Source organism: Poecilia formosa, unplaced genomic scaffold (genome assembly GCF_000485575.1).
Source record: "Poecilia formosa unplaced genomic scaffold, Poecilia_formosa-5.1.2 Scaffold54, whole genome shotgun sequence".
In the NCBI taxonomy this organism is placed as follows: domain Eukaryota; kingdom Metazoa; phylum Chordata; class Actinopteri; order Cyprinodontiformes; family Poeciliidae; genus Poecilia; species Poecilia formosa.
Window position 1 is genome coordinate 502,473 of NW_006799993.1, and position 23,724 is coordinate 526,196.

The 23,724-nt window shown below is 37.4% G+C and overlaps 1 long non-coding RNA gene across 1 annotated transcript in view; it reads left to right on the top strand.

Moving 5' to 3' along the window:
• The window catches only part of LOC103138721 (uncharacterized), a 95,465-nt gene extending 75,086 nt beyond the window's left edge, over positions 1–20,379 (top strand). Inside the window, exon 2 of the long non-coding RNA XR_001662252.1 lies at positions 20,255–20,379. This is a non-coding gene — a long non-coding RNA (uncharacterized LOC103138721). The remainder of the gene's footprint in view (positions 1–20,254) is intronic.
• The last annotated feature ends 3,345 nt before the right edge of the window (positions 20,380–23,724 follow it).

A 23,724-nucleotide genomic window follows, 5' to 3' on the forward strand; every position in this document is an offset into this window, starting at 1 on the left:
AACAAAATGTATATTAAATAAATCTCTCAAAGCATCGTCATTTACCTTCCATTGATATTTTCAATCCTTTTCTTCAGTTTTCGTCACTTTCTACATCCTGCAGTAGATAATTTCTTGGATTTTATCTGCACTCATCTGGAGTTAATCCACTCTGACAGTTTAATGGGTATAGAGTCTGAGAGAGGTCTGAAATCTATAGCGAGCTGACTAACAGATAAGCACAAGAAAAAGAGAAACAGAACTGGGGATAGTGTGTCTGAAATGTGTGACTTGTCAATTTATTGTGTGCGCTGGCTGTGAAACTTTAACAAAGAACAAACACAATGGACAAGAAACTTAGAGCAATGCTCTATCAGGATCCACAACATTTTAAGAGAAGAAACATAATCTTTACCAGTGATATATATATATTTTTAATTCTTGGTTCTTGCATTCAATCTCTGTCTGATTTTCATTTTCATGGTTCATCCCTAAGCTAAGGAAGCACCAGATCAGAATGTCTTACTAAATCTTAGATTATCTCATTTATATCAAGCTGTACAACTTTATATCTGCAAAACAAACATAAGTAATGTTTACAATATAGAATTTTAAAAGATGCTGCCGCAGGTTTCCTTAAATGTCAACCCAGTTCTATAAAATGCTTTTTGTGCCAGTGTAACTCAGAAAAGGCGAGGAATAATATAATATTTCTTTGCAAGGTAATTTAGTCTTGACTAATCCCACAAAAACCAAATAGAAACTGACCATGAATGTAAAAAGTTTGATGAAACATCAATGTTTTGAGGAATTTAGATAATATTCTCCCACAGAAACTTTCTTTAGTCCAAATAATGAATACTAACACCATCAGGCCAACACCTGGATCTAACTTCAGTTATGCTGCATGTGCAGATAAGCAGGATATATGAGGTTAATAACCTACTGAACATAAATGAAGCTGTGATGTGATTATTCCAGGCAGACATTTAGACTTGAAACCCAACTGTTTACTTCATACATCCACGCTTTTTGCTGTGTGTCAAAATGTTTCCATGTAGTCTTGCTTAAGAATCTGTTGAACTTTGCGGACAGCTTTTTCCTGCTGGAGAGTGCTTCTTACTTCTCATTGAGAGAATACACCTGCATCATACATAAACAGCTACTATTTTATTCCTTGATTATTGCTGGAAGTCCATATTGCTGATTAAAAAAAAACATTTCTTTTAATGAAGGGCTCAATTTATTTCCTTTAAAACGGAAGAATTGGAATAAATGTGTTCCAAAAACAAACCACACAACTTGTACAGCAATTGAAAAATGTTGGTATTTTTCTTCACTGCAACATTCCACTGTTTAAAATATAAAACACATCTCCCCAATTGAGGCTTCGGCGTCCTTTACTCTGGCAACCGTAAAAAAAATTTAGTGAAAATGCCATGAAATTAAATCCACGTATGCATAAGTCATTAACAGTACACATATTCTTTAAACCTATAGGTTTGTTAGAGAACATCCATGAACAAAGAGCACCAGGAAAATAAATGTAGACAACAGATATTGAGAAGTTTGAAGCTGGATAAAGATACAAATCAATATCACAAATCTTGATCCTCAGCGTACCTTAAAACAAAACAACTATCAAGATGCTTATTTTTAGCAGGACCAGAGAAACTGGTCACAGTTTAAGGGAAGATGGATGAAGGGAGAATTAGGGCAGAGCTTGACCAACCAGCAGGACAACAGTCCTACACATACAGCTAGAGATACAATGCAGAAAAGCCTAGTTAAAGTCCAGTCGTACGTCATATTGAGAATCTGTCATGCGACTTTAAAGCTTATGTTCCCGTATGCTTTATAAAGTTAGCTGAGCTTGAGGTATTTTGCAACAAATGAACGTCTAGGTGTACATTCTGGTAAAGTGATAGGCCAGAAAATTTGCAGCTGAAATGGCAAAAAACAGTGTGTCATACTGACTTAGTGAGTTCATATAAATCAACACAACACTTTTCAGATTTTCCTTTCACTTCAAAGATCCAAATGAAATGCAGTAGAAACCTATGAAGACTGTGATTGTAAAAATGCGACAAACTTGAATGGCTGAGTTCTGGCGAAATACAACTCCACACAATTCTGCCAAACATGAAGATGTGCACAAAGGTCTCTTCAGACAACCGAGTTCCCCAGCCAATTGAATGTTTTAGCAGATACCCTATTGTGTCTGCAGTGCACAGAGTTTCAATTTTGCGCATTTTAAATATAAAGATCTTTAATTATTTGAGTGAATATGCTATTTAAAGATTAACATCATCAGTTTTCCCATGGTTTTCTAACAATGCAGCCCCTCTGCTGACTTCTTTGGTCTTCATGTCAGACAGGACATGCTTAGCATCATCTCCTGCTGATTTCACAGTGAAGCCATTAGATTTAATTTGGTTTTTGTAAATGATGCAATGGTAATCCTTCTTCAATTCATGGAAGCCTTCCTTTTAATTACTGTTAATTACAATTTGCATAAAGCTCTTTAGGCAAACTGCTCCTAAAGCGGCTGTAATAATTATACATGTAAATGAATGGTAAGCTGATAAAGGTCTTAGTTGGTTCAATAAAGGATTTATTTTTAAAAGCTGTTTGATAAGAAAAAGTCAGATATGGAGAAAAGCAAACCAAATGTGCTATGATTCAGAAAAGAATCAATGTGAGAAAAGTGTTTGCTATTATTATTATTATTATTATTATTATTATTATTATTATTGCTATGCCATGCAACACGAGCATTATTGTAATTTCACATGTACTAAAATTGACACAGAAACATAACTGTGCTTTTCTTGTGCAAAGTTTAAGTAAATTAATATCCTACCAGATGTAGAAGATCATACAACAAGCAGCAGAGGGGTTTGGTTAAGAAGTCACAGTCTAATCCTTAGTCAGTAATGTTCACCCATCAGTTTGCATTCAGTCTCCTTGGTAACCAAATCTGGCTTTTGGGATTTGTTGATGTCTGCCCCTTTCATTATGGCATTAAGACATTTGCCACAACATCAGAATAACTCACAGACCCACTGCTTTCTTGTCTACATGGAAAAATGTTAGCTGGATTCAAGGATGTTGGTAAAGAGTCATCAAGAAAAGAGCCGCAGCTGTAAAAAAAAAAAAAAGTCATCCTGTTATGTGTGAGATGAAAAAAAGTGGAAGAAATTAGTGGTGTTGTGCTCCAAGCTGTGCTTTGATGAGGGATCTGCTGTCCAACATCCATCTGGAATCACATAACTTCCCTTACAGCCATTCAGTCACAACCATGTTCTGGTGTGTTTGTAAACGTGACACATTTCATAGCATAACTTTGAAGCTTTAATGTGACAGACTAAAAATCTAATGAAATGTGACAAATGACAAAAAAGAAGAGAACATTTTAGTATGACTCAAGTAAAATTACAATTTTATAGATTCATATTTAAATGCGAGAAGTGACATTCTGTATCATTGTGCTAGGAACTCTGATCTTTTCCTCTATCTGAACTTTTCTCAGCCAAGTTCCTACTTTTCTATGGTTTCAGACATTATGTCAAAGTTTCCTCACTTCCTCTATCTGTCACCTCCACCTTTACTAAATGGCACAATTAGGGTGATCATTATTGCAGGCTGAAAACAAACCTGAGACGTGTCTTTAACGACCCAATCAGCAGCTCTAATAGGCGATAGGTTTCGGTCATGTTTTTGTTGGCCATGTGTCTTTGCCAAACGCTGCAGTTTAAAAGGTAGCACTAAATAAATTGGACTCCACTGAGATAACCATGACTGAAAACTGAAATCGCATTTGATGGCAGTCATTAGCTTTGCTCTCAGGCCAAATACATCATGCTGTCACTATTTTGGCCCACAGAACCTATTAGATGCCATTAGTGGGAGCAATTGAAGGCAGCAAATTACCCTTGTGCTGTGCACATTTCTACATTAGTGTTTTAAATTTGTTTGTTTTGACAGAGATTTTGAAGTCTGTATATCAGATGTGGGTATTTACCGTTTTATACTATGTCATATGTTTGCAGTACAGAACATCTAGCATCTAGTTTGAATAATATAATCATTTTATTCTCTTTGATTTTTGACCTTCGTTGAGCAGAATTATTCATGTTCGCTTTATGAAGCTTTTTAAAGTAGCTGCAGATGTGAATGGGTTGTCTTAATTCACAGTTTATGTTAAAACTGTGCACCCATGAGCAATATGGGTCAAATATGCAACATTTAAAAGCTTAGTGAAAGAAAATATATTTACAATTTACACTGTTACTTATTTCTTTTAAAAAGCTGTGGTTTTTGGTAAATATTATTAAACCAAATAGAAACGAAAAGATCCTCGATTAGAAATAAATGCCCTCCACATAAAACAAGGTAATATTCACAGTATTTTTAGTGAGTTTTCATACGCTTTGAATATCTTCTGTTACTGCTTCAGGGTAACATAGTGACTGCAGAGATCCACGGCTCAGGTAGGGAAATCCGCTGAAAGGATAACGTTCACTTCTGTGTGTGTAAAGGAAAGTTAACGCCCTTAACGGACCATCCGTATGATGAAACATGGTTGTGGCAGCATTGTGCTGTGAGGATGCTTTTTGTCAGCAGGGCAGTCAAGCTTGTTGATGGGGAAAATGAAAGGAGCTAACACAGGGAAATCTTGGAAGAAAACCTTTTCGAGGCAGCAGGTGGCTTCACCTGCTCTGGAGAGTTTTTCCTTGAGTTGTAAGATGCTTCACGGTCAGATTTTAATCCAAAAAGTATTTTGAAGACCGGGTATCGTTTTTCTTTCACTTCACAGTGATGCTACTTTCAGTCATAGTGTAGTGTTGTATCTTAGCAGAATGTAGTGAAGTTTGTGGGTTTAAAATGAGAAAGCTTCATACATTTGTTAGGCACATGTTTAAACATGTACATGTGCACATATGCTGTCCTGTAATTTTTACTTTGAAATCTAGATGATGATTGATTGACGATTCTACTCTAAACAGAGTGAACTCAGTACCTAACTGCATGCCAGGATAGTACATTTTTAAACCCTTCTGAGAATCCTCCTTCGTTCTCAGTCGATCTCTGACAGGGCTGATAAGCACACACATCGTACACAGATCCTCTGTGGGGCTGTTGTGGGTTTCTGACCCTCTTTGGCCCCCACGTCCCTCTCCGCTGTTTGTGATGGCTTAGTGACAACGCCTGTCAGGGGAGGAGTCTACGACCTTTGCTTAACTAATGGGTCCTTCATCATCCCCCTGTGCCAGTAGCATGCGCCTGGTGTTTATTGCTCTTTATTTTAAATTAAATCACAGCAGTGCCCATCCATCATGGTCTTCCATGACCTTTACTGGAGGTGATCATTTGGCCCTGAAGAAGTCAGGGTAAGGCTTTAAAGGCAACCTCTGGACCAGAAGACACTGTTTCAATAAACCATGTCGGCTTCATAACATCTCACAAATGAGACATGAAAAATATTTTATGATATAAGTTGTAAGTAATTTAGATAAAAACTCTGCATAAACATCTAAGCAACGTCACAGATAAATAGGTTTGTCCGCAGGTCACACTCGTCTTTGCTGACTGTATCCATGCTGTTAAAACAAAATGAATGAGTAATGAATTCATGCAGCTGCCGGTTTTAATCACAAGTCTCACTGCATCATAACTTGAAGACGTTTATTGTTCTGATTTTAAATCTTTTTTTTTCCAGCAAATCATCTTTTTGCTTTGTTTCTGTCAGTAAGGTTAATAAATTATTGTTTTGGTGAGGTTTTTTTTTTTTTTTTTTTTAATCACCCGCAAGTAATGGCACCCCTATTAAACAGACACTGACAGACAGTGATGGTGTATTATTTAGGGAGAAAAGATCAAGAATATATCTCTGTTTGTTCTATTATGGTAATAGAGTAAAGCAGCCAACGGTGTGAGGTAAGCAATTGTTTTAAGAGTGCTGTATGCCAATGGTAAAAGTCACGTTTTAACATTGCATGAAGCCCAGTGAAGACAGGAATGCTGATCGCTGCTGTACTCCAGTTTCCCTGCTGTCTCTCACAGTGCTCTCCAGAGATCAGCCTCCCCACATCCCTCTGGCTCTGCTGTGATAAAAGATCTGCTCTGGGGGAAGAGTTCCCCAGTAGCTGAAAGGATCAGTCCTCTAGGCTCCCTTAGATAAAAAAATAAAGTTGAAAAGTAACAAAAGAGTCTTTTTTTTCCCCATTTACTTCAGCAAGAAGTCAGTTTTACCCTATGAATCATATTCGTCTTTACGGTGCCTCACAGGCCTGTGGTTCAGCACAGGATGGTAGTGGAAATAACTGATGTAATTATATCTAAGTGAGAGCAGCGTACAATCAGAAGGCACCATTTAATGTTTTTGACTTTCATACCTTTGATTTTTTATTTTTTTTATTTTTTTTGTAGCCTTAAATAAGATTCCATTTTTCTGTCTGCAAATGATCCCAGTTAGTGATGTTTTGCTCAATCTCTTTTGAGCTCATGTTACTTTTGTGCATTGTAAAAGCAGCATTCAGCAGAGGAGAGTGCTTTTATGGCATCTTTTTTAATGGATCTCAAAGAAAAGAGACAAATTACAGTATACCCTTTGAGTGGTTTAATGTTGAACTGGAGCTCACAATTATACCTGTGTGATGCAGAGATGTCAGCACTAAAGGCCCATTCGGCTTTTTAAGGGTTGGCTTTTTTTTTTAGAATGTTCTGAGATATTATCTCTGTAAAATGGAAAATATACAATGATTACCATGATAATTATTGGCAGAAAAGCTGTGCATTTCCTCCAATAATTTATCTGACTGCAGTTTTATTTTAAGTGGTTTAATCTCAGGTTTGTGAAGGTACAGTTCTGCTGCGAGGGAAACCATGGTGTAGTTCTGAGTTCTGGGTCTGCCCTGGTATATCTGCCACCAAAAGGAAGATGTCCATGAAACAATCAGAAGGCATCTTATAAATAAATATATTTAGAGTAAAATCCTGGCCTGATGTTTCAGCAGAAAGCATGTTTTAATTCAGATGCGTCTTATAAGATTTATGCATTTTGCTGAGATCTAAAAATATGAATTGTCTAAAGAAAAGAAGCTTTGGTCGTAATTAAATTGACTGTGGCCGCAAAAACTTTATATGTAGTGTAAAGATACATTTTAAGAAATCACAACATATATCTCTACTAATGTCTGGAGAAAAATAATTTAATCTTGCACACCTGTGCTGTGACTTTTTATTCAAAATATAACGCATGAATACGAACAACTAAAACCTCTGCCTTGAACTGCCATTTTGTGGAAGACGGAAACTCAAGAGGAAAAATCTCACCAACTCAACTTTGAACTATCTGCAATAAGCAGCTGGAAAACAATGGAAGGGGGAAATACGCGAGGCTGCAAAAGTGTCCATTTGCTGTAAGATGTTACAGTCATAAGATGCTTATGAGTCTCAACACGAACAAATGTGTCCAGAGCAGTAGACTTAATTTGTTGTCTATATGCCAGTCCACCCAATCCTCCACATACATGTGATAATAGGAAAAAGCTGGCATCTGTTGACAGCCAGAGTCGTCGTTGCCTGTCTGAATTACGATATAATGAGGTCTTTAACTGGAAATTTTCTCAGGCTGTGATTTGGGGTTAAGGCCTTAAGATACAAGCCTCAGATGCAGTTAATAAATTCCTAAATTTTAAAGGTGAGTGTTGTGTTTGTTCACAGCACTAAAATTAATAGCCTTTGAGACATGCTCTGCAAAACATAAGGAGATGTTTATGGTTTTTTACCAGTATTTCAATTCAGCTTTTATCTGAGGTAGCTTTTAGTGGTTTTCCTGTTAAAGTCTGGCCTTCTACAAAGCAAAGTTAAGGCCCTTTTAACAGTGTGTTGTAATAGTTCTGCTAAAAGCTAAATATTCAGTGTCCTTTCCTCATGAGCTCATATGCTTTTTACTACTAATTTGCTTTTCGTTTTAAAAGGACGTTTGAAATTGCTTTATGTTTACAAGCCCATAGGTCAGTGGCTGCAAGGTCAGATGTATTGTGGAAAATTGAGACTAATGAATAGGTGGAGTAGAGTAGAAAGCGTCTCCACTATATGTCCGTTTATGAGATCCAGCAGCTCTGGAGTTAATGAGGGCGAATACAAGACTTCATTTCACTTTTAAACTGCTCTGCTCAGCTCTTAGATAACCATGTTATGAACCATGGTGCACAAAAAATAGCTCCTGTCTTTTGAATTTAAAGTAAATCTTACTTTTTTGTTTCAAATTGGTTGCGCTACTTGCAAATCTATTTGTTTTAACTTCAGTTGTTTTCTTTCTGTGTGCTGAGATTGGCTCGTTGTGCAGATGATTGATGTTACACTAATACATAAAAAATGCCCTGAGTAGGGATCCTTTTTATCTATGCAGGATAAAAATGCATTTTATTGTAAATTTGAATAAGCAGCTTTGTCTTCATTCAGAACTGGTTTGTTGTTACAATGATGTATATCACACACAGGCACATGTCAATATATTAGAGTCTTTTTAAATATCGTATTTCAGTTATTAAATTCAAAAAGGGACACTTTTTGAAGTGTGAATCATATACATTTATTGCAGTGACAAATTTCAGGCATGTTAATTTTTATGACTATGGCTTGCAGCTAATACTAACCTCAGAAAATTGGAATGTAGCATAAAACCAATTAAACAGATTTACAATACAGAACCAATGTCATGGTTATGATCCTTGGAGTTTGACATTTAGTCTTGTCTGAGTTCTTATGTTTTAAAATTTCCCTCAGGTCTCCTATAGGCCTTTTTGCATTCTTCACTTCACTTTGCCGTGCATTTACATGTTTAAATTCACAAGATCCTTTTCAAAGTAATCACCTCACTGCAGTTTTAATGCTCCTTTATTTAGCCAGTTGCCTGCAGAGTATTTCTTTGCAGCTAGAACTCGTGTCTTTTTGATGTATTGCTCAATGGTTGCCCCATTGCTGTACGTTTTATTTCCCTTTCACAATATCTTCTAAGTCGTGATTTTGCCTTTGGGTTGTTAGAATCAACAAAACATAACAAAATGGCCTACATACAATTCTGATCAGACAGACATCCAGCAGATACTCCACAAGGCGGGTACTTTCCAGAGGGTAACTGTCAAAGACACTTGTTCACAAAACATTATTACTTGGGCTTTCTTAACACCTCAACATAGCCAAAGACTGATCACCTCTATGCCATAATGCAGTGATCCAGTAATTCGTGCAAGAGGAACCCCAACTAAGTATTAAGTGCATATTCTGACAGTACATAGACATAATTTTCAATGGGTTATCATTTCCATTTCTAAAATTCATTTTTATTTGTCTAATGCAATATTCAAATTTTCTGATCAACTAAGTTTTTGTGCTAAATGTAAGTCACAATCATCAGAATTAACAGATATAAACACTTGTTTATTGTTTATAAAATAAGTTTAACATTTTGAGTTGTGCCACTGAAATGGATCAACTTCAGTGATATTGAGATGCACCTGCAAGGAACTGATTTTCATTCCTGATAAAGATTGCTTTGGATAAAGAGACGTTTGAGCAGATCTGATAAATAATGAAACCTCTGCTACAATGATCCCCAAAGCTTATGGGGGATGTCCACCCCTCTGCTGAGATAATCACCCCCACCACTGAGCTGGCATGTCTGTGTGGATGAAATGGACTGATAGCTGTCTGCGCTTATCTGACAGGGTTTGATCCACTGGGAAAGATTTAGCTGTATTGGGAAAACGCATCCCAGTGAAGAATGACTATAACTCTCTGTTCAGTATTTTGTGGTGGAGCCTGCGGTGCAGATAGAAGACACTGAACTATAAATATGAAAAAAAGCTGTAGAAAGTACAAACAGGAGCAAAGATGGCCGTACAGGTCTATAAAGACAAGTGGGGATGTATGTTCTTTGTCCTTAAGGCTGTATCTGTCTCCTCTATCAGCACTTTGCTCTGTCTTACTATAATGGACTTGCCTGAGATTTAAACCTCAGGTCAACACCCCATTCTCCAACTCATCAGGATACAGGATATTGAAAGAGATACACGAAAGAAAGAGCTGAAGGATAGCGGGCTTTGTTGGCTGTGGATCTGCCAGGCACAGACATGCAATATTCCAGTTGGAGATGTATTGTCCTTTGACTGATGATGATGCTTAACTGTATGCTATGCATGGCGATCTTATCTGCTGTACTGCAAGGATGCCATTGTCAAATGATAAAGCAGGACTTTAAAGTCTGTTGAATGTGCTGCAATGTAACATAAACTGCTTCCTGATTCACATCACATACCTCCTACAATACTAGGTAGCGTGTAGAGAACATGTCATTCAAATATGTTGAATCCATAGTTCTTCTGTAAAATTGCAATTTCACCAAAATGTTTCATATGTAGCCACTTCCAGCTATAAGGGGCTGTCTCTGATAGCTGATAGATAAGCGCTAGCGCCAAGGCTGGATTGCGATCTTGTCTCATCTATCTGTTTATATATTTCATTGCCATGATTTTTATTAAATTATTGTGTGAACAAGCTTATTCACTTGTGATTTTAATTTCATTTTCTCTATAATGGAAATACTACAATTGCAAAATTGTATTTTCCAACATTAGCAGAATGACGACAAAGATTTGAGGACATTTGTAATGAAATCACAGCTATTAACTCGTGATTCTGCAAATGTGCATGACTCATAGTGGCTCAGTACACCTTCGTAGCACACTTCAGGTTTTTTTTTTTTTAAATGTTTTATTCTTGTTATACTTCACAATTTTGTACAACTTAGTGTCGATCTTTTCCGAAAACGACGCTGATGTTTGTAACTTGGCAGAATGTGAAAATGTTTAAGGGATATAACTCATTTTGTCAGAAACTGCATATAAGAACTGGTTTATTTCCTGTCATAATATGGATTAAGATGTCAAACTGTACTCATTGCAGAAAAGCTTTTAATAGAGCTATAATTTACACAGTGGCAGTCATGCAGGAAAAGCCTTCATGGGCTAGCCTGTCGTGTTGTTCCTGGCCCATGTTTTGTAAGATAAACATACTCAGACTTATTGTTACTGCCCATGCCCTTCAGCCCAATGAACCTTTTGACAAAGGACTTGGAGATGGGTTGGTATCAGGACAAGGATGTTGAATAATTTGTATGTTGAGCGTGTCCTCAGGAGAAACATAAGAAACGCTCCCACATATCTGATCTGGCACTGGCCAAATGTCTTTCACCGATTCAGGAAAACAGTAGACACAGTGTGGAGAAAGAAGAGGTTAAAAGGTGAAAATGGTTTCTTCTGGGACAATCGTTTCTTGATTTGAATGTCCAGTTTTGTTTATTTATCATAAAAATGCAGGTGCTGTGTTGCCCTAAAAAAAACAAAACAATCCTGCTTAATCTTAGCTGAAGGATTTCAAACAAAATGCATGGAATTTACCTTGATTTAACCTTGCAGTGAATACAATGAGTGTGTAATCTTGTGATGTCCCATGTGTCTCCTCTCCCTCTGCGCAGCCATCTGAACATGTGGAGCTTGAAGCAAATAAAGTGTTTATTCTATGGATCACAGCACAGAGATATCTCCCCCTGCAGAGGCTTTAAAACCTGAACAACATGGTGCTGGAGCAGGCTTTTACACTTAGTCGTGTAATGACTGCAAATAAAAAAAGAGACTTCCTGATGAAGTAATGCGGAGTACTTCAGTGTCATTAGAGTCAGTGATGTGCTTTTAGGAGGCTCTGTTTCTTAGCACACCAGCCGGTACAATATGCCTGTCCCATGACATGTGTTTATGCCATACTTCCTATGTATAAAATATGTAAAGAAAACAATAGCTTAAAACTGAAAAAAAAAAAATTGCAGAAGGAGGAATGAATTAAAATAGACCTGGTGTGCTGGAAGATTGAGATGACTAGATTAAAAACATAAAAGAGTAACTCCAAAAGTGGAGTTTAAGAAGCTAAAGCACAAGAAGAAAATTACAAAGGAATTCTAAACAACGTTCTGACATTATTTTCAACCTGAGACTGATTTATTTTAAAGTCTATCCGTCACGTTACATAGATGTATTCATGGCTGTAGGTGACCAAGACTTTAGGGTTACGTTGTTTCCATTCACAGCAAATGGAGCCAGCCCAAGCGGTTGCAATAAAGTGTTATATGGTTGTCTGCAGAAAGCTGTGCACACTCCTAATAAATATAGCATTTACATCATCATAGACCTCACCACACCCCCGTAGCATAAATCACATTATCTGCTGTCAACTGTAAAGGTTCTGGTGTGCACATCAGTTTTGTCTCAAATAGCTGATCTTCCTATGTGAAAACTGCATCTTTTGTTTTTAAAAATCAAATTATAAAATTCACTCTATTTTGTCATTTGAGACAAAGAGGCTTGCTAATCCTATTAGACTGTCAAATTTTAAATGTTGTTTATTGTTGGGCTTTGATCTCAGCTGGACTAAACATTTGTGACACCAGGTCTATATTAACTCAGTTACACCAATTCTGTCAGGAGGAAAGGGCCAAACTATTGTGAAAAGCTTGTTAAAGGAAACAAAAATCTTTGTTTAAGTTCACAGTTTTATAAAGTAATTTTACCAAGAAAGAACTTAAACTTCTGAATCTAAGGAGTTAAAAAAAACCCAAACAAAACAAAAAAACATTCTACACAACTCTCATTGTTCTGTCATTTGACATACATAACTTATTTTTGGTAGTCTTCACTGACAAAACAGGAAAAGGTTTATGTTGATTTGTCAGAAGAGAAAAGGGAAATGTCTGATACAATCCATGTGAATATCTTGGAATTTTTTGATTATTAGTGTTAATCAAAAAAATGATCCTAAAAAATAAAATTTTCAAGATGCATTTACAAATTTGCCTTTATTTGTCATGTAGATTGCTTAATTGACATAAAAAATGCCTTTCTGTACCAGTTTTGCTTTTTGAGTATTTATATAATTTATGTTACTGTCCTCCTTCTAAACCATCAATGTTGCATTTTTACCAACTGTATTATAGATATCTTTTTTCAGTTTCAGAAGCCTGTCTAGAATGCAGACAGTGAGCTGTTACCAGCTGCTCCACCGAAAGCTAAAACTAGTCTGAACCAGACTGCAGGGAGAGCGTTCTGCCACCGTTTCTGGGACTGTAATAATTGGGCAGGGATTTCTTCTTCCCAGGCTGAGCATGGGGCTAGCTGTGCATGCTAATAACCTGGGCAATTAGCCCGTCAAAACAGATTTAAAAAGACCTGGTGTGCAATAACCCAGTGGACAAAGACTCAAAAATATACGGAAAACCTTGAAGGATGCACAGTAGGCTGAGCTATAAAGGCTCACTCAAGGCCTGAAGCATGTCTGTGAGCTATAGGAGGGCCTCTTATCTGTTTCGTGAGATGGGATCGTCTTCCGAAGGACAAGCACAGCCACATATCTGACTGGCAACAAGACAGGAGATCCCCTGCTGGAGAGCAGTGAGCCAAACTGCTCCCCTACGATTGGCTCGTTCTCGGTCCTCAGGGTGTAATTAGTAGAAGGGTCAGAGAAGGTCCAGCAAGGCCTGTTGCACCAGTGTGCCACAAATGACCTATCATTTAACAATAATGGCATGTCTGCTGGTGGGGCTATGATGACAGGCAGCCAGCAGTCATCATCATCTCCATCACACACGAGACAATTGTGGCAATAAATGGTTGTTGAACTTTAGTGGCTGCTGACAAAAAAAAAAAAAAAAATAGGGCTTTTATGATCCGGAAGAACCTAAACCCCTAAAGAAAGATGTATAGATCTATTTTTCAGATTGTGTCATTAAATCTTTTCTCTTAGTGCCGTCTTTATAAATTCTGTGCATGTTGATTCAAACACAGATGGGATTGAAGGCTCGACAAAGGGATGTGTGGACTCCTGCCCTGCAGCTGCTGCATGCACATAAACCATAATTGGAAAGTGTTTATGCGCAGTTGACATTTAGATATTTGAACAGGCTTTCCAGTATCTTCGGAGTGAAGTGGTGAAGCTCCTTTATTTGATTGTGACATTTTCGCAACATGTGCCACAGCACAATCCTGTGTGGAGTTTGCTGATTATAATTTCAGTATTCTTATTTTGAGCAGAGACACTCTTTCCTCATTTGTCAAACACTGTTTACAATTGTTTAATATTTTATTTTTTCCAGTCGTATAGTTAAGTCTGAATAATGCATGTTTTAGCACCGCCGCAGTGTGAAAATATAGATACCACGGTTTGCGCTCCAAAGCTTGTGAGGTTTAAAGTAAACTTCTGCACATTCAGAAATGATGACAGTCCACAGAGGGTTCACAAGTACAAAAGTTCAGGGAAAGGGCAAAGCAGTACTGCCAGAGAATCTGCATTTAATGCAAACCGCTTTGTGGACTGTTGAAATGAACCTATGACTCCTGTTTCACTGCCATCTAGTTTTGCATAAATTCTAACTCGACTTTCCGATTTGGAGGGTAATCAGGTCCTTTCTTCTTTGTGCACATTCACCAGCCAGAGGTCAAGAGCAACAAATGACTGCTGTTAAAATCTTCCAGTTCCCATAAATGCACAGACTTGACCTAAATGAAATGAATATGATGAGTTGACTACAGAGTTTGTGTTCTTACTTTTTTTGCAATTCTTGCGCTATGAAACCTTCATATGCAAGGCAAAAAAATCACTTCTGCTTAAAGATCCCAGTAATTTTTATTATTTTTTTTTGTAGAGATAGACATACCAGAATTCTGATTACTGTTTAAGAATGTATAGGAAGATTCAAGAACAGCACTGAAATTGTAAATTTGTTTGTTAGCTTTTGTACTGTGAGCTTTGATAAATTTGGATTTGTAGCAGAGATTAAATTAGGCCACTGAGGAAAAAAAAAGTTGCTGTAAAAAAGTTTCAACTATTATTTTAAAACAAGTCATTAAATTTCACAGACAACTTAAATTCCCTAACTGCTGCCAATGTGACTTTAGTCCAGTAACATGGAAACATGGAAACGTTTTGAAAGTGCTTAATATCCGCTATGATACAGTTGCATCTGAATACATTTAGTACTTAAAAGTTAATTTATTTCAATAACTCAATTCATAAAGTGAAACAGATTATAAGGATAAAGTAGAAAGAAAAAGTATTTTACCCTTTATCTCTGTTATAATTTTCCACTTGAAGCTTATAAAAACATCACATTTAATTTCTCAGAATATTATGTCAGACCAATACAAAAATTAACATACAGGAATGTGTGCTAACTGGAAAGTTTCATTAAAACCGGCTTATAAATTATTCTGAGCGGGAACTTTTTCAAAGATCTCGGAAAGTTTCTTTTGCCAGAGAAGTCTCATCGGTTTTTGACTAGATTCACAGGACTGTATTTAGGAAACTGTGTTTGTTCTTCAGGAGGGTAACCACATTTTGGCACAGAAAAGATGATCTAACGCATTTGTGTCCTGGGTGACCTGCGGTATAATGATGTTTACAGAACAGCTACCTATAAACAACTCATTTGTGACTCAGATTTGTGTCTGCATGTTTTCTGTCGTTTTTACTGCAGGAGACTTTGAAATGCAAAAGAGTGTTTTTTTTTCCTCATTTTTTTTTAATTCCATCTTGATTATCATCCAGGTTTTTAATTTGGAAACTCAACTGTTCTCAACTTACACTTTCCACCACCCTCAAGCTACAGCTCAAAGCAGAGAGTCCTGATTATATTTTGATCCTCAGCTAATCGGTGGAAAACATTCAACAGGTCTCTCCACCTCAGCACCTCCTACATCTTGGTATTCCCGCATACTCTGGGTTGTTCTTCCCAGAAACACTGACCACTAATGATAGTGTAGCAACACCTGAGCATCGTGAATGAGAGCGTTCAGAAGGTTCTCGTAGGAAAACCCGGGAAGGCAATAGCGCTTCCCTGAATCTCAGACCCTCTGTATTCCCGGGCAGATGTCACACAGCGTGTAGGCCAGAGGCTAAAAGGAACACCTGATATCTGAAGGAGTTGTTTTTAATATTCAGCAGGGATTCAGCCAATCAATAACCTGCATCAACAGGGTGGGAATTGATGTTCATGGAAAAAGAGTAAATATCATTTTAGAAAAGTGTATCGACAGTCCTGTAAATCTGTGATCGCTGGCAATGTTGTTGCACAATGACTTACGAGCGATTGCTCAGAAATCACATTGATTAGATGCTGGATCTAATTAACCAGATAGCCTCCGCATAAAGAATAGTTTGTAACGGATGGGCGCAAATAGTTTTATTGTTTGGAAACATTTGTGGCCTCGTTGTAAATTATCATCAATTATTGGCAGATTATTCAGCTGGTTTCCTCTTAGCTGATTTCCCCTGAGATGTAAACAGGCTGCAACATTAATTTAATTTCCTTTTGGTATTGTTTAAATGTACTAAAATTTGTAAATATTTTTTAATGATTATTTCTAATATAGTTAATGTATTAAATTAATTGATTTTGTATATAAAAAAAAATAATGGTATATGACATTTTTATCTCCGAAATAATATAAAAATGCATAATAGTGCAATGCAGGGCTCAATACAACACCATTTCTCTGTGCACATCGACTTTATATTATTCCAACAATATGACCTCACAGGATCCATGGGCAGCCCTGTCAGGATGCTCTGCTCACCAGAAATTAAATTCTGCAGAGGTAATGCCAGATGACACAGGGTTGAAGACATCAAGGGGTCATGGGAACAGGAAATGGAGCCTACTGAATAATGTCATGTAAATGAGAAACGGAGAGGACTGGCTGCCCTTCAAGACGAGCGTGCTCCCAGAGGAAAATTAGAAGCGCTGGAGACCAAATCGCTTCGAGTTGAACACATGTATGAGAAGCTGACAGGGAAAAAAATGAGCCAGGACCAGTTATATTCGGTACTATAAATGAAATATAATGTTTGAAACACACTTATTTGGATTTTGAGTTGACTACTTGGAAAGTCTATGATCCTGTGCTGCTTGTGAAGCCAAGGTGAATAGATTGAATATTTGCGTATGTTAAAGAGGTGCCAGTATTGTCAGAGTATTTTATTTAGCTGCACTTTGACTTATGATGCCTTGAAACAGTTCAGAGCCCTGAAGCACAAACTGTGTAAAGCAGTATGAATGTGAAATATTTTGAGAAAGACAATATTTTCATTATATTTTATCCATTCTTCTCTGCAAAAGAATTCAAGCTCAGTGAGAATGGATGGCGGTCAGGTGGACTTGCCATCTGGCGTACCGGGCAATGCCCAGTAGGCCGATCCCCATTTACAGGCCACCCTGAAGCTGTCATAATGTCACCGAAAAAGGTGTATTATAAATGACTTTTGTTGGGCGTGACACTCATCGGTTGATTTTCAAACTTGGTGTCCAATTTAGTGTTATTTTAGCATGCCATGGAGTTATAGCTTTCAGGGTTTACAACTTATAGGATATAATATTATTTAAACATTGCTTTGCTGAAATAGATGATTTATCATTGGGAGGCAACCTAAGAAATAACACTTGCAAACCTCTCACTGTTTTTATTCTGAAAGGTGGCACTTTGATGAAGAGCCCTCTATTTAATAAGTGTTTCTTTGATATTCGCTTTCACTCCAAGATGGGAATTGTAACACTGTAGCCATCTCTCCCAAGAAAATCTCCAAGTAGTGGAAGAGCATGGCAATTTTTTTTTTACTACTCTTCTACTCTTTTACTACTCTTCCTTGTAGACTTCTGTGGTTCGTTTTAACTTTTAGAGCAAAACAACATGCACTTATATCCTCTGATATGTTGTGTACCTTCATGTATCATATATATATATAATTGTGGGTCACCATGGCCAAAAATGTCTGGGCCATTTTTTTGGCTCCAGTCCAGCCCTGATAGATTGTTTGTTTGTGAACATCAATTTCCATGCCAGATGCACAATTCTATTTAGGTCTGGACTTTGACTGGGTTATTTCTAACATATCAAGATGCTTTGATCTGAGCCATCCAATAGTTAAGTCTGTACATAAAGCTTCAAGCCTCAAGGCTTTTGCAGCTCTCAACATCTGTAATGTGAGGACCGCTGTCCATTTAGCTCCATTTATCTTTCAGTCAACTCTGACCATCTCCTCTGCCCCTGTTTAAGCAAAACATCCCCACTGCATGATGATCCATATTTTAAACCATGCATCTCTTTTGACTTATTTATGATTAGTTTCCTTTTGGTTGGGACAAACCAAGATTAAATTAATGTAACCAAGTTGAATAGAACCTTTAAAAATGCTCAAAAGAAAATAAAGAAAAGTTAAAAGGTTAAAGTGGTGTGGATAGTTTTGTAATGCATTTTTTATTTTACCACTGCTCATTTGAAAATGCTTTTGTATTTCATATTCATGTGCTCAGAAATATTTTGAATTCCGTCAACAAATTCAACTCACGCGAGCTTCTTTCTACATACAGCTGGTGTTATTTCAGGATGGTATTAAAATACAGAGATGACTTTCCATGCTTGTTTGGATCTTAATTTTCTCAGGTGATGCACTCTTTGGGGGATTAAAATTTAACTTCCAGAATAGTACTTATTATGCAAGCCGGTGTCCCTATTACATGGCTCGGAGCAAGTGTAAACATTGCCATATTGTAACTCGATGGGCGTCTCTGTGCAGTGAATTCCATCCGAGTCTGGAAACGCTGCTTCTGCTGCTTGCTGAGACCAGCAGAGCCCAGATTAATCAAGTCGATGTAGTTTGCATCTCTCCACACCTCTTTAGTGTGTTGAAAAAAAACAAAAACTGCATAAGAAATTCACAATCCTTCAAATCGCAATTTACAACCACAGAGGAATACCACAGTAATGAGTTTCTTCCTGGGCCATTTGATTCCAGTTTTCCAGGTGCGAGATGGATACGGCGATGATGAAGTCCCTTAAGGCCCCGGGGTATAGTCACTTCAGATTGGGATTTAAAGGGAGACTTCTGTAAACGGGAAAGCAGACAGAGTGGCTAATGGATACAACCCATGGCGACTTCGGGCAGAGATGAAGAGAGAGAGAGAGAGAGAAGGGCAAAAAAGAAGAGAGGGTGAAGATGAGGGGAGAGAAGGGAAAGTGCTCACATTCCCTTATAAAACGTGGAATGAGCATCGATTTGAACATTTTCTGTTACAGTCAGCTGGCTCAGAGCAGAGAGTCTCACTTGTGATTGGTGTGAATATCACCCAGGCAGAATGAATGAAGCTTAGCTATTCACAGAACAGGTGGCTAGAAGATGAGAATGCCAAACACTCCAATACCAGAACAACATGACATTAGGTAGAGCACACATCTATTTATCTGTAGCACAAAGACTATCTCCTCATCAGACAAGATTCTTGTTTATGGTAATGGTCTGATTTTGCTTTGTTAATACATTCCAGGAAGCTTTAACCCACTTAAGGCATTTTATTATGAGCTCTACCTGTGTTCATTGGAAACACACAAAACCCCTTTTAAAAATTACAATGAAATATTATTTATCAACATATTTGTTCCAATTATTTTATGAATGCCAATGCTTAACCCCTTGAATGTCAGATTTAGCAATAAAATCTGTCTTCTAGTCCTTTAAAGACTTGGTTTGAACTCATGCTAGATATACAGATGAACTATCATGCAGACTGTGGGGATCAGCTGCTTTGGCTGACAAGTTACATTTGTGAGGCAAACCTTCGGAGTTAGTTGAATTAAAAAAGCTCTTCCTCTTTAAACTCTTGCTCTGCAATCATTTGTTGATCACAGGCAGATTTTATCTATCAAATGTTTAAAATAAGAACATCAGCGCTTTAACTGTGCCTCAAGTAAAGGTTTTATGCCAAAACTGCCGCTGCCAGATTGGCAACTGTTAAGTGAGGGCATAAATCCTTATAATAAAAGGCACCGAATGAAAAGACAAATGAGAGAGCGCTGGAAGAAGTTGTGCAAAAAAAAAAAAAAAAGGAAAACTGCTGGCAGATGCTGCCAAGTGTGCAAAAAATTATATGTATCTTTGGTCTGGTTTCGGCTTCACATGGTAAACAGCAACAGCAAGAAGTAGAGAAGAAGACGGAGCGAAGTGGGGAGCAGGTAACGAAAGTCGAGAATCACTGAAGCTTCCTGAGGCCAGAGTTTTTGTCTGTTCTTGTCGGGGATGCTGAAGACATTCCCGCTGTAGCCCACAGGTAAACCAGTTCACGCTACTGACTCACTGAGCTATAAACAATATGGGGAATTTGTGATTACAGGGCTCCACAGTTTGGGTTGAATGCAGATTGTGAGGGAAGTGCCAGGTTGATGTGAAAGGATCCTCCGTAGGAAACAAAGACAAACATCACTGAAGGGGAGAGGCAACACATGACGGAACAGGCTCTGAGGTTAGAAGCTGCACAGACAATGACATCTTAACAAGATTGCACATTTGTAATTATCATTTATGACTATCATTACTGGTTTCATGCGCCACAATGCACTTTATGTTATCCAGCAGGTATTTTTTTATGCGGCCAGGTTTCTATGTAAACCCTTAGACCTGCAGCAGCAGTGTACCGGTTGACCCGTATCACTACCAAAACAAAATCCCCACAAAGTTTCAAGAGAAACTTGGATAATGGAGGAGCACTGTTGTCAAAGTAGGAACTTTTTAAGAGGCCCTATTTCAAGGTGTCATATTATGAAGTCAAATTTATTTTATTTTTGATATATACAGCATTTTCATAACAACTGAATGTAACATAGTTACTTGACTGTCCTATAAAATGGCACTGTGTCTGGAAAATACTTAATGATCAAGTTTGGTTAAGAATAAATTATCCTTTTGATGGCATTCAATTTAATTTAGAAGATACCTTGTTTTACTTTGTGCTTTGAAATCCAAAGTCTTTTTTTTTATGAGAAAAATATTTATTTTGTCAAAAAAAGAGCAAAATACCCCTTTTTGTTGCACTGCCTTGCCTCCAAGAATAACTTCCCATCAGCAACTGAGCCTTTCCCAGTCCTGTAAATGTGTTCTGTCACCTAGAAAATGAAATCCCGACAGGCCATTACAGAAGAGTCACTTTATTCTAACGGTGTGACTGGCTGATCCATCTCAGCCTGGCTGAGTTGAGCCACATGATTGGCACAACCAGCGCAATGTTGATCTCCACCAGCTGAAACAGCTCTCTTCCACTCTGTCAAGGACAATTACTGAGGTCCACAGCTGCCATCTCTGCAAACACTGAAGCATGTATCAAATACAAACAAGCAGAGCACAGAGACTGGGCAAATCTCTAAAGAGAATGGTTTTCTGACACAAAACATGCTGCTGATTAGTCTCTAAATGACTGTCATTGCGAGGACAGGATGAATGTCATGCCATCAAATTATTAGGAGACTGTGTAGTCGTTGCTGTTATCCAGTACATGCAGACAGAGAACAATCTGTTTAAAACTACTGCAATATGCAAGTTTCATTTTTCTTAAAAAGTTTTAAACTTCTGAAATGATGATCACATTTTTCAGATGCCCAGTAAAATGAAACGAAATAATAAAAAAAAAATAAAAAAATAAATAAAAACATGTGTAGAAGCAAAAGAAAAAAAGAAAAAACAAAAAACAAATAGTCATTAAAATCTGAAAAATTAAAATGGTTGAAAACGGAAGTGTTTTGGTTGGACAAGTCAAATGCTTGCTTTTCATGTGATATTTGCATGATTAGAACATTCAAATCCGTATTGATCCATGAGGAAAAAGTGCCAGAAAGAAAGAAATCAGGTTGGCAGCCATTCTTGAATAAATGGCACCCTAGAGAAGTCCCGTCTTCACTGCCCCCCACTCAGTCAATTAAAAATGTGGAGAGTACCTGTGTTGTTTGGATGAGGTGAAAGAAGTGTGGAATGACATAAAGCTTACAACATATTTGTCCTTTTTTTCAGCAGCAGAAAAGACATCAACTCAAATTGATTGCATGTACATAAAAGCAATAAAAATGTTAACGGAGCATCTGACAAATGGGTCACATATTTTTTTATTGGATGTCCATGTACTTTTCAAATGAGACCCTGAACATCTACACATAAAGCCCTCTGTGTTATGGGTAAACCAACCCTAAAGGCATTTATTTTCAGAAATATTGATATATGTAAAACACCCTTTTAAGTTGGGTTCACATTTACACAGAATTGTACAAACTGACTTTCCAAATTTAAATTTAACCTCTCTACCAAAAACTGAATTACCTTAGCCTAAAATGCACTGAATTCTGTTAAGGCTGTTATTTTCCATCTGTTTGTTGCACAGGATGAATTCACTACTTTTCCCAAAAACATAAACAAAAAACACAACAAAAACAACCCAATGTTTAAATTGCTTTGTAGTTGTAAAATATATATATATTTTTTCTGTAAAGACACAAGAGAATTTCTAAAGAATCTGCCAACAGTTGGGTCTGAAGCATCTCCACAGCTGCCTTTTTCCTCTTGTACTTCACAGCAGGGGAACATCTGCTGGAGATGAGGGCTCACTGCTGGAAATATTAGAGAGGGAGTCTTTGTTACAAAGAAAAGAGGAAGGATATGATTCTAAATGATGGCTTCTGTTTTGTGCTGTTTTTTTTTTATACTACGTAAGGAATGGCACATGATTCCCCATTGGTAACTGATTTTCAGTTTAATATCAGTGTTATACATGTTTAACATTACCTTCACAAATGTTCCTTTTTCACTCACCCTATGCTCGATGCAATCTTTGAATATGTTGGCTGTTATGAGCGACAGCAGCAGCAGAACATATTCAGTGTCACTACTATTAGCAAGCAACTTGAAACTGAGACTTCACCGACATAAAACGTTTTTTCTGGTCTGATTAGTCTTGACTTTAGTCTCTTTCAGCTGCACCAGTCAGATGGTAGGGTTACAATTCAGCCAAATAGTATGAAAGGATGAATTCACAGGTTCATACTAATGGTGGTGCTATAACAGCTTGGGGGGTTTTGTGGTGGTCTTGGCTTTACACGCTGTCACAGTAGTATTGCTAACTATGTCCTTCACTTTATTAATGCAATGTACCCTGCTTTTTTTTAACAAAGCTTAAATCATTTCAAACTGGTTCTTGAACTTAATGATCTCAGTTCACTCTCAAGACTTCAAAAAATCTTAATCTAATTGATCGCATATGGGAAGCTGTGGAACAGGAGAGTCACATCGTGAACGTGCAGCCAACAAATCTGAAATGCAATACCAACAATGACTGAAATGTATGAGGAATATTTCTCACACCGTATTGAATTTACAACATGAGAACATTCTGCGAGCAAAAGTAGGTTCAATCTATTAACTGGAAATATTTTCTGGTTGTTCTGAGCCATCAAAATGTCTACATTCACTTGTCCAAACATGCGTTCACACACTGATGAGCAGATTGGTAGCCAACAAGGGTTGAATGTCATGCCTAAGGACACTGTGGAGGAATTCGAACTCACAACCTTCTAACTACCAAATGTTTTTACCTCTAATAATTATTATAATTTGTTGTTGTGCAAATGAGATTATAACTGTCACCCTGCTCTGTGACACTGCTGTTCACCATGAATAAATGCTCTGTGAATCAGTCACAATGAAGTGACTCAATTTACTTTGTCCTTTGTTTTAATGTCATAATCCAATTTTCTGTCTTCATGGTCTATCTTCAGTCTTCGTTTGCCCTAAGCAACATGGCCTTGAAAGCTCACCAAAACTGAA